General features: G+C 38.3%; 1 protein-coding gene across 1 annotated transcript in view; it reads left to right on the top strand.

Annotated features, from left to right (window-relative positions):
• PLAG1 (PLAG1 zinc finger) overlaps nt 1-4,545 on the top strand; it is a 51,201-nt gene extending 46,656 nt beyond the window's left edge. The window contains exon 6 of the mRNA XM_060287473.2: nt 3,623-4,545. The gene's annotated coding sequence lies outside the window, so the exon portion shown is untranslated. The remainder of the gene's footprint in view (nt 1-3,622) is intronic.
• Nucleotides 4,546-12,000: the final 7,455 nt, after the last annotated feature.

Genomic DNA, 12,000 nt, shown 5'->3' with positions numbered 1-12,000 from the left:
CCCGGCAGGGGATGGGGGGGAGGGGGGCGGAGGGGAGGCGTCTCCGCTTCTAGGGTGAGAGACCCTAGGCGGGGAGACAGATGTGAGACCTGCAGCTCTGCCTGGGAACTTGTCTGGGGATCGCGTCCCCTGTCGCCTGGGTGGAAACGAGATCCCTTAGGAGTCAAGTCAAAGCACATCGCTTATGTCACTTCTTGCTGAATTTGAGGCAGTTCGTGGTCCCTAAGCACCAAAAACAGAAAACAAAACAACAGCCCTGCTCCCATGGCATCTTTCTTATTCAGTGTTAATTCATCTTTCCTTGCTATTTTTGGACGGAGACTTTAAAGTTAAATGCATTCGAAAACTATTTGAGGAATGACCACAAAGTCTTAAGCGACTAAAAATATATACAGTAAAACCCCACTTTTACACGTCCCTGGGAAATAGGAGGAACGTTGCAAATAAGTTGAATTTGTAGAGGGAGGGAGAAAAGTAAAGCAAAACAAGCACTATCTTAGTGATTGTGAAAAGAACAATCGAGAACATTGTGTTCAATGCATACAACAGTTACTATGGGCTTTCTTCATGTTAGGCAACCAGCATATGTTCTCAAAGGTCGAATTATTATTCTGTTTTGCTAATAATCAGTTGGGGCATCAACCTAAGAAACGTATCTAGTAAGCACTTGTTAACACCTTATTTGGGGACCCTGTCTGTTGGGGTGGGTATGAGGAGGGAGGGTTTATAGAAGAGTATATATCTCTTTAAAAAAAGAGAGAGAAAAATATTTCTGAGCACTCATCTGCCCTATGTGGAAGCTTCTTTTCCCTTTTATAGGGCCAATTATCACTGCAGATTTCGATGTTTACCAAGAATTCCTAAAAATGAGTGCGGATTACTGAATAGAATACACTATTTAAAATATTGGGGAGTAGTATAATTTGTGGAGAAATGTAAATTGTAATAATGTAAATGGGGGTTTCACTATATATATTATATGTATGTACACACACGTCGCACTTCATAGAATCAGAGTGGCTCTTAAGGAGCTTGGGCTCCTGTTATTTTATCATGCTCCTATGTTTGTTTGTTTTTTTTAATCCTAGGAGCAGTAGTTTTTATACGTATGTATTTAAATTTTATTATTAAAAGTTACATTTTATTAAAAAAAGTGTGTTCCAAAGGCATTAAAATTATATATGTTAATAAGGAAATACATTTTTAAATTTTTCAAACTGCTCCTAAGCTTTTGATTAGGAGAATATTTGCTCTGAAAGTAGGCGTTTAGCTCTGCTTTATTTCCGCCTCCTTTAGTTTCTATGAAACAGATTGCTTACTTAAATCACTAGTTGAATGATTAGTGTTCAATATTGCTTTAATCACCATTGAAAAAAAAAAAAGGAGAAAGAAATCTGGTGACAGAGCACAAATAAATAGAAAACCTATTTTTAAATAGAAATCACAAATACAAGTGTGGAAGCACTACTTTATTTTGTCTAAAATTTGCTTAAAGAGAAATCAGAATAACGAACTGAGACGTTGGCCTTAGTAGGCTGTATTTCACTGCTAATTAAAAAAAAATTAAAAAGGGAGTACCAGGATTTATTAAATAAAGCATTTTGGAAATGGAGAATGGTGCCATGTAGGTATATATATTTTGAGCCTAATTCTCGCCCTGCGTGGAATTCAGATACGTGGAGGCATATCTTCCAGGGCACCAGTGCTAAAATTGTGGACTCATATTTTCATATGTACACCCTTTTTCCTGTTGCTGCCCCACAGACTTGAAATAACACTTCCAAGTAAGAGGGAATTCAGCTGATTTGTTTTTTAAATTGACTGTAGCGGTCACTAAACCCCTTTTGAGAGAATCTATATTAAACATGAGGCTGACTCATTTATTTTAATTGCACAATGGTCTGACAAGGCTGTAACACCGAACTGGCTCTTTTTTTTTTTTCCTAAAAAAAAAAAAAACAAAAAAATTGACACATTTTTATGTCAACTGGATGTGATTAAAAATAATTGTTGCCAATGCTGTTTTCATTCTCCGGTGGCCAGAATCATCATCCCTGGAATTTCTAGTAGTGCCTTTGCTTGGTTTAAAAAAAAAAAAAAAAAAAAAAAAAGGGATTATCATTAAGTAAAAATATTTCAGTTTAGGATTTGGACCTCAGACAAGATATTGAACCTCATTCAGTTTGACCTTCCATGTGTTTGTACAAATTAGATCACCAGACACAGAAAGCATGAGTGTGGAAGGATCTTGACACCGTAAGCAATATTCTCCACCGATGGATGCAAATACCACCTTTATAGCTGTTGGTCACTGTTACAACGTGCATCTTAAAATCCTCTTAGCAGGTTCCATTTTCCAGAACGTTGTCCTGGCTGATGATGCACTACTCCTTGTGCAGCTTTTTCATTTCGTTTCGTGTTTCTTCCAAGCTGTGTATTTTTGCCTATTTGTTGCTTGTGCTTTTACTATTCTTAGTCACTTGTGGAATATAGTGACGTATTGTGTTAATTTGGACAGTAGCGGTTTTTAAAAACCATATACTGACTGAAACATGAGCCAGAGCTGATTGCTTTATGAAGCTAATAATGAATGTTAAAGAGTACATATTTTCAGGATCATTCATCTAGAAAGCAATACACATATATAGGCCAATATTTTTTTACAAAATAGAGCTTGGTCAACCTCTATACTACACATATTACAAGATATAGCACTTTCAAAACGAATCTAAACCTTTACAGAAACTTTCTTATAGGTTATGCCTTTTATTTTAAGACTTATTATAATTTGTTTCAAGTGCCGTTAGATGATATATATGTAGGCCTTTGATATATAATGCTTTGTGTTCAAAAATGGTAGATGGTATTTTAAACAGGTACATTTTTACAGTGTTTTCTTATCAATTTGCTATATTGCACAGAATCAGTGTGTGTCTTTTCATAAGGTTTTACAATGGTTTATTTTTTTACAAGGTTTACGTGTCTCAAAACACACTGTCTTCCCAGTATGTAAATTAAAAAAAAAAAAATACCAGTTCACCCAAGTTGCTTCTAGCCTACTGAGATCCATGTGGCGTTGGAGGAGATCTTTCAGCTACCGAGTATTCTTCATTAGCAGTGGCAGACTGTTATCTCTGAGAAATGAGTGCCTACGTTGACCTTGTCTTATTTTTCTCATACTGCGTCAGCAGCTGTCTACCACACAGATAGTCTGTTGTGATCCCATAGAGCCACATAAGTTGTGTTGTGTAGTTCTGTGCTAAAAACCCATACAGAGCTCCTTTCTGATCATCTAAATCGAGATGATCCCACCCACAATGGTAAAGGCACGCTCAGCTCACCCCCCAGGCCCTTCTCCAACGTTGTCAGCCCTCTGAGGATGGAAGGCAGTGTCTTTTGATAAGTTATCTAGCTTAGAAATAACAGAACTATTGCTAATGTATAAAACACTTCATTGTATAAGCTTCAGTGGTACAGATGAACCAGAATGAATGTGTATCTCCTCAGAAGCACTCCTTCAATATTCTGTTGGATCATATGCTGCTAATGTAACTTGGGATACAACTCTTCATGGTGCTACAAACTTCTCTGTCTCATTCAGTCGTGTTTTTTTTATCCATAGGAAAAAAAGGACTACATTAGGCGTAAAGGTGTACAATATATTTTTATACTGTGACTTCATTTGTCTTTAACAAGACTTTTACACCACCCACAACAATGTATTCATGTGCACTTGCAAAAGGAAATCTCGGACGTGCAGATGTTACCAGAACAAAACCCAGCTTTGTCCACAAGGTGACTATAACTCAGAACGAAACGTGGGCTTTATGATATGGTGTGGCGTGAAGAACATGCTGTATGTTACTAACAGCCCTTTGAATTTAACAAAAACTGGGAATCCATTCGGAAATGGATTGCATCATGCCTGAACATAAGCTGGACTGCTGAGATTGTATTTTTAGCTGATGGAAAAAGTGTTTGGACTAGTACTCTAAAAATGTTCTAATGATAAAGTTTTGAGTCAAAATAGAAAAGAAAAACTCTGCATTCCAGGCTGAATTTTGTATATTTTTATTGCATTTAAAATCGCTATTCTGTGATATGGGAAATCAAGTGGCTTATCATGTATATCATGTACTTAAAATGTATTCACAAACTACTGTTGTATTTGTATAAAATATAGACAAAGATCGTATTTTTTGTGTGTGTATAAGCTCTGTAAATTAGCAATCACATTATGAAGCTGCAGTGATAACTACATTTTAAACATCCACACCCAAAGAAGCAGCTATTTATTGTCCAGTTACCCAGATATAAAATATTAATTTGCTGCTAATTAAACAAGAGTGCTGCAGCTTCTTGTGGCCTACAGTGTTATGTTTGCTGTAAGAAAAAGATATGTGAACTCCACAAAATATATGAATAAAAATTATAGAATGGCTTTAGATAATGTAGATCTTCCTGAAATTTTAATAGATGATAAATTTCTATTTGGTATAACATTTTTTCCCTTTGAATTTTAAATATTTTCTCATTCGATAAATATAAGATTCTAATAGCTGCCTCTAGGACAATACTCGGTTGCTGAAATGAAACGTAAAGTTCTAGGGTTTCTTTTGTTTTATAACTTTTGTACCTTTAAAGGAAGGACAGAAACTGTAAATAAAAAAGCCAGAACATCATGCATCAAACCGTTAATCCAGGTGAGAATTCAAAAAACCCCCCGAAGGCTGTAGGAATGTATAAATTGATCATGTTTCTTGTTCACCTGAGATAAAACTGGCATTCAACATTCCTTTAGCCCTTATTGTCTGTCCGTCCTGCCTGTAAATCATCTTTTTAGAAGTTCCCTTTGGGCTACTTGTCTAAAATTTTGCTGAAAACCCTCCCTTGACAGTTCATCTGGACCAAAATGATGAGCAACAATTTCATCTAAAATTCATCAAACAGTCACGCAGCTTCGAAAGAGAGACATTAATTCTGAAAATTCAGTTAATAATCTGGCCAGGAACCAACTGTAGAATTTTTTTGTTTGTTTTTTTTTTTGGTATCTCATAGCGCCTTTTTTAGCATGATAGGAAAAAATTCTTTCTTTACCTTTGGCTTTCCTGTCTTAAGGCTGTCTACCTTCAGAGAGGTAAAGGAAATGCACAGTGACCCCAAATTTTGCAGTTCCTCTTTTTACATACTTAATTCCAGCAAATCTAAAAGCATTACTTTGTTAATTCTTAGCATTAACACTAAATACATTTTCATTTAAATTTACACATATGAAATATTTCAAGGACTATTTATAGAAAGAAAAATGCTATCGCTTTTTATAGTTAGAATACTCTGAAAAAGGATGTTTGGGATTAATTCACTTAAGGAATATTCTCACTTATGGAAAAGTAATTAGAAATGCAGTTTGCTTACTGCACCATAGACCCAGTGGGGCTAAAAGACTTTTTCATTCATGTTTTTGTTAACTGAAAAGTTCCTACGGATGGTTCACCGTTAAGGGGAGGAAAAGGTTCAGTCTGGCTATAGACGGCTTGAGTTTTGCTGCCACTTTTCCTGAATTAAGCATTTCTTAAGCAAAAGGCACTGCTTCGTGCTGAGCCCTAGGGCTGTTCCAAAGAAGTCAGCTTTACAGAAAGAAGGCTGTTTCCTGATCAAACATCAGAGTGAAGAGGACAGCATCACTGCAGCTGTGGGAAAGTGTCAATATTGTATTGAGTTGTACCCAGTTACTCATTTCTGTAGATCAAAAATGGTCAAATATTGGCGATTCAGCCTAAAACTAAAACAAAACAAAAGAAGACCCAGAAGGTCTTGACTGCATTCTATTCAACACAAGGTCAATAATAAATCTGTCCATCCTGCGGAGGTTTGACTCTTGGCTAATGCGATGGTTAATGTGTCCACTCGGCTAGGCCACGGTACCCAGACTGCATGCCCGGTCTAGTCAAACACTGGTCTAGATGCGGCTGTGGAGGTATCTTTTTAGGTGTGACTTATAATCAGCTGACTTCAAATAAGACAGACTGCCCTCCATAATGTGGGTGGACCTCATCCTATCAGTTGGAGGCCTTAAGAGAAAAAAGTGAGCTCTCCAAAGCAAAAGGGAGTTCTGTCTCCAAACGGCCTTTGCGGACTCGAGCCGCAAGATCCAGCTCTCCCCTGGTCCCCAGCCTGCTGGCCTGCCCCGCAGGTGTCGGACTTGTCAGCCTCGACAGTCACGTGGGCCAGTTTCTTAAAATAAATCTCTACCTCTGTGGTATACATACCCCGTTGCTTCAGTTTCTCTGGAAAACACCACCACAGCTAGTCCCAATTGCCGTTCTTTAGAGGCGCTGGTTTTACCTTGGAAGAAGTAGAAACATCTTTCGCTCTGATATGCTGTTATAGCAGAGAACATAAATTCCCAGATTCCGACTGCTTTAGAAAAGAAAGAGAAAACGAGCACAGCACTTAATGGAGATGGTACCTATAAAGGGTTTCTCAGACTCTCCTTTTCCATACTGTTATTTTGGCTGCAATTATTTTTTAAATTTATTTATTGGAGTGTAGTTGATTTATGATGTTGTGTTAATTTCTGCTGTACAGCAAAGTCATTCAGTTATACATGTATATATTGGGTTAGCCAAAAAGTTCGTTCGGGTTTTTCTGTAACATCTTCCGTAAAACCCAAGCGAACTTTTTGGCCAACCCAATACGTTCTTCATATTCTTTTCCATTATGGTTTATCACAGGATACTGAATATAGTTCCCTGTGCTGTACTGTAGGACCTTGTTGTCGGTTGCCATCATTGCAGATGAAAATGGTTTTCTCCTACTGAGCAAGTTTTCTTTAAAAAAAAAAAAAAATGTAAACAGGCTAATCTTGTTCTGCCCAAGAGAGGCATACTTGGCATGTAAACCAATGTTTATTCTAAATGCACAAGTGGAAACATTTGTAGATTGAATCTTTTTTGAAAACATGGTCCATTTATAGTAATACCTTAGTCAAGGTCTTGAGATCCTGAGGGAGATGAGAGTTGGAAGTGCAATAGCTCCTCACATCAGCTGTGGAAGTTTCCTGTTTTATGGTAGTAGAATTTTTGCAAAGGTTTAACTTTTGGTTTATTCTAGCTGTAATTAGAGAACTTTAATCTTTTTCTTGGGGCCCCTTTCAAAGTGTCGTTCTTGCAAAACTGCTCTGTTTCTACAAACACGTAATTGATCTGTTATTAGTATCCACACACACCTGGTGACATTTCTAAGACGGCTCCCGTAACCAGACTTTCATGCCCTAGGAATGTTCATCGTGGAAGTAGGTTAATAGCCTAAGCTATGCCCTATTTAAGATTTTAAGCTATGTCAGCTTTTCCCACCCAGAATTAGTGGTGACCATCGGCTGTAATATACACCCTTATAAGCATCTCGAAGGCCATTTTGTTTACAGACTACAGGCAGCTGAGTTCACCTCATCCGTAGTTTTCTAAGTTACGTTATCTCTCACAGGAGTAAAGTGCACTTACTGTTGTATTTTCTATGATAAATTCTTTCATATGCTATTTCCATAGTTATTCCTAAATTGGATGTTTACTAAAAGAGCTTCAGGTTAGTACTAGTCAGTGATTTGAAGGACCCTGAAAATTCTCTTCCATTCTTGACAGCGTCCGCCCGTTTGGTCCTCTTCCTCTTTCTGTCATTTTCATGTTAAGTCACTCGCTGTTCCTTGTGCTGACGCATCCCTCTGTCGTGTTCTCCATCCCTGGAATGCCTGCTTTCTCTGTTCCTGCCTGTGAATGCCACATGCCAAGAGCTTAGCATCCTCTAGCCCTTTCTTGATGATAGCTCTTCCATTCACAATACCTTCTTTGCTCTCACCCACTGAAAAGTATCTTATTTTCCCTATGAACGTTTATTAGATCTTCTCAGGGATGTGTCTGTCCTTTTTAATTCTTTTAAGCCCTGGAGGTGAAAGCCCTGTCCACGTGGTTCCCTGCACACGGCAGAAAATCAACACATATTTGTTGCCTGAAGGGCAATGATGGCTCTTACCTTTCTCAACTATCTTAACAATTAGGACACATAGTTTAAAAGAAATACTCTTTTAAAAGTTGAACCTAGGGCTTCCCTGGTGGCGCAGTGGTTGAGAGTCCGCCTGCCGATGCAGGGGACACGGGTTCGTGCCCCGGTCTGGGAAGATCCCACATGCCGCGGAGCGGCTGGGCCCGTGAGCCGCGGCCGCTGAGCCTGCGCGTCCGGAGCCTGTGCTCCGCAACGGGAGAGGCCACAACAGTGAGAGGCCCACGTACTGCTTGGGTTATCTTTGTTCTATAGAAAGTCTTATTTGATATACTAAAGATTGCGTGGGGACTTCCCTGGCGGTCCAGTGGTTAAGGTTCCGCGCTTTCAATGCAAGGGCCGCCGGTTCCATCCCTGGTTGGGGAACTAAAATCCCAAATGCCGCAGGGCGCGGCCAAAAAGATTGTGTGATCACACTTAAACCTTACATTTTGCTCTGCCCTCCTGCATCAAAATGAGCAAATTCTACAATACAGTACCATTTCTTCAGAAATAAACCACTCTAAATGCTTTCACTGCAATGGACCAAAATTAGAGAGCTTTTTTTTTTTTTTTTTTTTTTTTTTTGTGGTACACGGGCCTCTCACTGCCGTGGCCTCTCCCGTTGTGGAGCACAGGCTCTGGACGCGCAGGCTCAGCGGCCATGGCTCACGGGCCCAGCCACTACGATGAAAAACAGGGCTCAGCTACGATGAAAAACAGGATATTTATATAGGATTAAAGTATCTTCCCACAAAATACTTATTAATTACAAAAAGAGTAACTTTGCATTAGAAAAACCAGTGGACACCTATTTAAACAATTCATCAAAGTGAACCTCGTCGGTAATCGGACAAGTCAATAGACCTCCTAATATGCTACACTGAGAAGAACACAACAACATTCACTTCACTGGTATTCCTGCCAACATTTCATAACCTGAATTTAGTCATGAGGAAATATCAAACAAACCTAAATTGAGGAATATTCTATAAAATATTCTTCAAAAGTGTCAAAGTCATGAAAGACAAAGAAAGACTGAGGAACTGTTTCATATTAAAGAAAACTAAAGAGCCTTGGTAACTGGATGAGTTTTCTGTTGCTGCTATAACGAACTACCACAAAATAAGAGAAAAGAGAGATAAGCTCAGGAAAGATCTACAAGATCCAGGACTTGCTGGCTTCAAAATAAAACTATTATTATTTTCATTCGTTCCAAGATATTCAATTTGACAAAGGGCTCAGAGAGAAGATCAAATTCAAAGTAGGACTATAATTCCATTGTTAATATCTCAGAAAGATCTAAGACGGTACCTCAGAGAACCATTCAGCCAGACAAAATGCCCTCGACGGCTCTCAAGGGCATGCCTAAAAGATCCTTTGCACTAAACAACAGGGCTTCTAAGAATCTTAAGTTTGTTGTCTCTAAGCAGCCTGACTGGAACTCAGTGACTCTTGTGGATGGAGTGTTTTTTCATGGAATGGATTTGTCAATTGATTTATAGAAAACCCACAACGTTTTTAAAGGAATTGTATCAGCATGACATGAAAGGGACAGAGACAATACAAAATGGAGAAGTGCGTGTCTCACGGACCTTCTCCATTAAACAGAAGGGCTTCTAAGAATCTTAAGTTTGTTGTCTCTCAGCAGCCTCACTTGCAGCCCAGCCAACAAGGTTTCAGGGTGTGAATTTTTTAATGAATTGATTCATAGGAAACCCACAAAGGTTTAAAAGAAATAGTATCAACGTGACTGAAAGGGACAGGGGCAGTAGAAATGAAAAGGGATTTTTTACCCTCAAATCAATTTGGGCAAGAAGCAGGCTACAAAATTTCCTCAGCTGCCAACATAGCTACGTTTTATGACAAAGGAAGACTAACTCAGAAGGCAGGACCAAGAACCTAGAGCCATGCTGAATCACCCCAGATGGTGGGCTGAGCCCTAATGAAAGCAACATGTGCCTAGCTGGATTTCAGAACTGTATAGACCAGTGATTCCTTGTGTGCCTCCTGTTTTTCCCTTTATGAATGAGAGGTGTTCTCCCATATAGCAGTTATTATGCCTGTCCCTCCATTGTACGTTGGAGGTTTGGGGTGCAGATCATTAGTCTTTTTAGTTCTCAGATCTCAGATTGAGAGGAGCTGTACGTGGAGATCTGTATCAAGGAGCTGCATTTGAGACACCGTCCCCAAGGAGCCGCATCCATATCTGGACCGGATTTAGATAACAGGATTCTTTTTTTTAAAAAAAAAATGAATTTATTTATTTATTTATCTTTGGCGGTGTTGGTCTTTTTGTTGCTGTGCGTGGGCTTTCTCTAGTTGCGGTGAGCGGGGGCTACTCTTCATTGCGGTGTGCAGGCTTCTCATTGCGGTGGCTTCTCTTGTTGCGAAGCACAGGCTCTAGGAGCATAGGCTTCAGTAGTTCTGGTGCACGGGCTTAGTTGCTCCATGGCATGTGGGATCTTCCCAGACCGGGGAAGGAACCTGTGTCCCTTGCATTGGCAGGCAGATTCTTTCTTAACCGCTGTGCCACCAGGGAAGTTCCGATGACAAGATTCTTGACCTCAAACCTGAGTCTGTGCTATAATTTTTAGGGATATTGGGAAGGTTATATGTAATCTGCATATGGGGAAAAAGTAAATAATTTGAGACCAGAGAGCAGATTATAGCAAATTTAAAACATGTCCACAAAATCTTTGATATTCCTCCCATCCAATGATGCTGTCTAATTCCCCTTCCCTAGAATATGGACTGACCTCAATGACTCACGTCTAAGAAAAAGAATGCAGCATAAATGCTGCTGTGAGACCTATAAGGCTAGGTTGTGAAAATGATAAACCTTCCCTTGTCTCAGTCCCTCTCTTTGGACACACAACTTTGAGTGCCCTGGGCTGGCTTGTAGACGTCTGGCTGCCTAGAAGTTGCCATATAGAAAAATAGTATTAGTATAAATATTCTTCCTTGTGTCGGCAATGAAAATTGGCAAGTGCCTGGTACAGTTATCTATATATGTTGGAATAGTAGAGACAGTCCACTAGTTAATGATTAAATTGGTTAGAATGATAACCAGGATGGAAAGATAGAAAGATGAAAAACATAGACAGATAGGTAAATAGATAGATAGATAGAGTGGATCTGACTCTCCCAGTAACATAGGCAGATTATTAGGCCCAGTAGCAGAAAGAATACTACTCATATGTATAGTTCTTTACAGTTTACAAACACTCACACAGCCATTATCTTCTTTTATCCTCACAAAAGGCAGGGCATTTTTTTTTTTTATCTTCATTTTACAGAGTAGAGAAGTAACTCTTAGGAAAAAAATAGATGAGAAATAGGTACTAAATAAATACAAGCAAAAAAGACATCACAAGTAGCATTATTAATATCAGAACACATAGACTTAAGATTAAAACATTCAAAAAGGAAAAAGAAGAGAAAGTAATATGAAATGCACAATTTTAAAAGGAAGATGTAATAGCTATAAATTTGTTGCACCAAAAATCATGGCAGCTAAATATATAAATGGAAACTATTCAAAATGCAGGAACTTAATTCCAAAAATTCTGTTACAATGAGAGAGATTAGTAATTCTTTCAGAATGAAATATAAAAGAAAAAAACAAAAAAAAACATAAAATAATATAATCAAACTTGATGTATATATTAAAAAAAACTTTGTCATTTTCAAAAGGAATACATACACCCTCATATGTATGTCCAGGTATTACAAAATCTCTTATGCAAGTGATCATAAATAAAATGTAAACGCATTTTCAAAAGGATAAATATTAGGGCCACATTCTGTTAATAAAATTAGAAATAAATAACAAAAATATGACTTGAAAAAAAATGTAACTACTTGAAAACTAAGAAACGTCATCCTAAATATCCCTTGGACTTAACAAAGAAATCCAAACTGAAATTACGAACTACCCAAAAAAGGCCAGTGAAAAGAAGAATG

The sequence above is a fragment of the Globicephala melas genome, chromosome 17, assembly GCF_963455315.2.
Source record: "Globicephala melas chromosome 17, mGloMel1.2, whole genome shotgun sequence".
Taxonomy (NCBI): Eukaryota; Metazoa; Chordata; class Mammalia; order Artiodactyla; family Delphinidae; genus Globicephala; species Globicephala melas.
This window is presented reverse-complemented; position numbering and strand designations above follow the sequence as displayed.